Source organism: Nothobranchius furzeri, chromosome 7 (genome assembly GCF_043380555.1).
Source record: "Nothobranchius furzeri strain GRZ-AD chromosome 7, NfurGRZ-RIMD1, whole genome shotgun sequence".
NCBI lineage: Eukaryota > Metazoa > Chordata > Actinopteri > Cyprinodontiformes > Nothobranchiidae > Nothobranchius > Nothobranchius furzeri.
Window position 1 is genome coordinate 2,627,745 of NC_091747.1, and position 4,306 is coordinate 2,632,050.

Here is a 4,306-nt window from a genome sequence, read left to right on the forward strand (position 1 = left end):
TCCTTTTTGGGGAATGGGGGCTGTTATTTGGAGTACTCTAAAACAAACCTGACCTCTTTAGGATATTCAGAAGCCAAGTTATAAGCCCACAAATGTGTAACTGGACTACTTCTTTAAAGTGACACCAGATCTGGTGACCTTTGGGACATGGTTTGACCCCCTTAGGAATGTGCGATCATCATGAAACGTTCAGATCACTTATAACTCAATAGATTCTACCTTCCTGTAACGTTTCAGCCTGATTGGACCTTGTTTTCACACAAATGAACCCAGAATGTTGTGAAATTGTGCTTCGTGCAACATAATTCTGGGTGCCATTTACAAACCATAAGTGCTAATGACTCCATTCCTTTTTGTGGCTGTAGGGGCTGTTGATTGGAGTACACTAAAACAAGCCTGACCTCTCTAGGACATTCAGAAGCCAAGTTATAAGCCCACAAAGGTGTAACTGGACTACTTCTTTAAAGTGGCACCAGGCCCGGTGACCTTTGGGACATGGTTTGACCCCCTATAGGAATGTGCGATCATCATGAAACGTTCAGATCACTTACAACTCAATAGATTCTACCTTCTTGTAACGTTTCAGCCTGAATGGACCTTGTTTTCACACAAATGGACCCAGAATGATGTGAAATTGTGCTTCGTGCAACATAATTCTGGGTGCCATTTACAAACCATAAGTGCTAATGACTCCATTCCTTTTTGTGGTTGTAGGGGCTGTTGATTGGAGTACTCTGAAACAAACCTGATCACTCTAGGACATTCAGAAGCCAAGTTATAAGCCCACAAATGTGTAACTGGACTACTTCTTTAAATTGACACCAGATCCGGTGACCTTTGGGGCATGGTTTGACCCCCTTAGGAAAGTGCTATCATCATGAAACGTTCAGATCACTTACAACTCAATAGATTCTACCTCCCTGTAACATTTCAGCCTGATTGGACCTTGTTTTCACACAAATGAACCAAGAATGATGTGAAATTGTGCTTTGTGCAACATAATTCTGGGTGCCATTTACAAACCATAAGTGCTAATGACTCCATTCCTTTTTGTGGCTGTAGGGGCTGTTGATTGGAGTACACTAAAACAAGCCTGACCTCTCTAGGACATTCAGAAGCCAAGTTATAAGCCCACAAAGGTGTAACTGGACTACTTCTTTAAAGTGGCACCAGGCCCGGTGACCTTTGGGACAAGGTTTGACCCCCTATAGGAATGTGCGATCATCATGAAACGTTCAGATCACTTACAACTCAATAGATTCTACCTTCTTGTAACGTTTCAGCCTGAATGGACCTTGTTTTCACACAAATGGACCCAGAATGATGTGAAATTGTGCTTTGTGCAACATAATTCTGGGTGCCATTTACAAACCATAAGTGCTAATGACTCCATTCCTTTTTGTGGTTGTAGGGGCTGTTGATTGGAGTACTCTGAAACAAACCTGATCACTCTAGGACATTCAGAAGCCAAGTTATAAGCCCACAAATGTGTAACTGGACTACTTCTTTAAATTGACACCAGATCCAGTGACCTTTGGGACATGGTTTGACCCCCTTAGGAAAGTGCTATCATCATGAAACGTTCAGATCACTTACAACTCAATAGATTCTACCTTCCTGTAACGTTTCAGCCTGAATGGACCTTGTTTTCACACAAATGGACCCAGAATGATGTGAAATTGTGCTTCGTGCCACATAATTCTGGGTGCCATTTACAAACCATAAGTGCTAATGACTCCATTCCTTTTTGTGGTTGTAGGGGCTGTTGATTGGAGTACACTAAAACAAACCTGATCTCTCTAGGAAATTCAGAAGCCAAGTTATAAGCCCACAAATGTGTAACTGGACTACTTCTTTAAAGTGACACCAGATCCGGTGACCTTTGGGACATGGTTTGACACACTTAGGAATGTGCGATCATCATGAAACGTTCAGATCACTTACAACTCAATAGATTCTACCTTCTTGTATCGTTTCAGCCTGATTGGACCTTGTTTTCACACAAATCGACCCAGAATGATGTGAAATTGTGCTTCGTGCAACATAATTCTGGGTGCAATTTACAAACCATAAGGGCTAATGACTCCATTCCTTTTTTTGGTTGTAGGGGCTGTTGATTGGAGTACACTAAAACAAACCTGATCTCTCTAGGACATTCAGAAGCCAAGTTATAAGCCCACAAAGGTGTTACTGGACTACTTCTTTAAAGTGACACCAGGCCCGGTCACCTTTGGGACATGGTTTGACCCCCTATAGGAATGTGCGATCATCATGAAACGTTCATATCACTTACAACTCAATAGATTCTACCTTCTTGTAACGTTTCAGCCTGATTGGACCTTGTTTTCACACAAATCGACCCAGAATGATGTGAAATTGTGCTTCGTGCAACATAATTCTGGGTGCCATTTACAAACCATAAGTGCTAATGACTCCATTCCTTTTTGTGGTTGTAGGGGCTGTTGATTGGAGTACACTAAAACAAACCTGATCTCTCTAGGACATTCAGAAGCCAAGTTATAAGCCCACAAATGTGTAACTGGACTACTTCTTTAAAGTGACACCAGATCCGGTGACCTTTGGGACATGGTTTGACTCACTTGGGAATGTGCAATCATCATGAAACGTTCAGATCACTTACAACTCAATAGATTCTACCTTCTTGTAACGTTACAGCCTGATTGGACCTTGTTTTCACACAAATGGATCCAGAATGATGTGAAATTGTGCTTCGTGCAACATAATTCTGGGTGCCATTTAAAAACCTTAAAGAGCAAGTAACGTCTAAATTAACTTTTTTTTGCTGATGAACTGTATAAATGAGTGTCTAATAGTGTTTTAAATGTGTGCATTCTTTATTTTAGCATTTTGGTGCATTTTCTTTAAAAATTAAAAATTCTGTCTAAAAACCACAGTAATGCGCCACCTTCAGCTGAAAACATAGAATTTGAGTCATTTTGAATAAATTTTAGCCAATGGCTAAAGAGTAAAGTACTACGTAAACCAGTAGAGTACTACGTAGCAGCTCCATGCCAAAGTTATAAAAGCAACGAGCGTCTCGGCCACGCCCTGTGGCGAGTGGGAGTTGGATTTGCAAGCGAGTGTAGGAGGTCAGCGGTAGTTCAGCATTAGCATATAGCATTAGCATATCCTAGTCTTTAGCATATCTTTTAGTGTTATAAATACTTATTTAGTGTTAGCTTGGCTGTTGTATATTGTAGTTTAGTTAGTGTTTGGCTGTTAGTGTAATTGGGAAAGTATTTCGGGTTTAGTGTTCCATATCGTCTTAGTATTGGTGAGTAGGTGTAGTGTAGTATGGTTGCGGTGACTCTGTGGGCATTTTACCCGCGATTCTGCACGCCTCCGTTTGAAGAGGGAGGCTGCCCACCGTGGCTCTTCCGCGATTTAGATGCAGCCCACTGACTCTGCTCCCCCACCACGGCGGGCTCCAGTCTGAGGTGAGTCAGCTAAATAAACGTTTTAACATCTTCTAAAGACAATTCCCTACCTAAATGCAAAGTCTGAGAGACGTGGTTCACTTCCTTTAGCTAGTCAGTCGGCAATTCTGCAACAGTGTCTCTAACTAACGCTGCACTAGTTGACAGCATTACAGCGTGAAATCCAGCTTGTGACCCGGTTCTGTGAGGAATTCTGTTCAGGAGGTCGCATTTCAGGCTCTCCACATCATATGTGACTGACTTTTACGTTATAACAACGATCACACACTAGGAATGTTATAAAGCGCCTATATAGGAGATTCTTTTGTATATTATCTGACTTTATAAACTCCCAACAACAATGTGCTTCTATTTTTTTTTTCAGGCTAAATCTACCCAAGACACTGGCTGTCAGACTGATTTAGCTGCAAGAATGCACTTGTCCAGGCTGACGTGAAACCTTCCCTGTAGCAAAGGTGAATTATTTTTAATAATCTTCTATGTAAACATTTTATTATCACCTTCTAGTTTTAATTTGTTTTACAGATTATTTTTACACGTGATTTTATGCTCTTTTAAACATTTATAAATGTGCTGCTTCTTTGTTTTTACATAGCCAGCCAGAATGGAGTTCACAGCCGCAGTGTGTCTGGTGACCCACAGGGACCATGATGAAAATTCATCTTCCAGAAGGTCCCAGAGCGTCCAGACCCCCTGAAAAGACCAAGATGTAAGGTGTCTGCTGTTGATTCCAGCTTCCACCTCAGTGACAGTGCAAGCTCAGTGAACTGTTCAAGGTAAAAAAAAAAAATTAAAACATTTCAGAATTTTTAAGATATTAACAATTAAATAAGTATGTGATTACATCA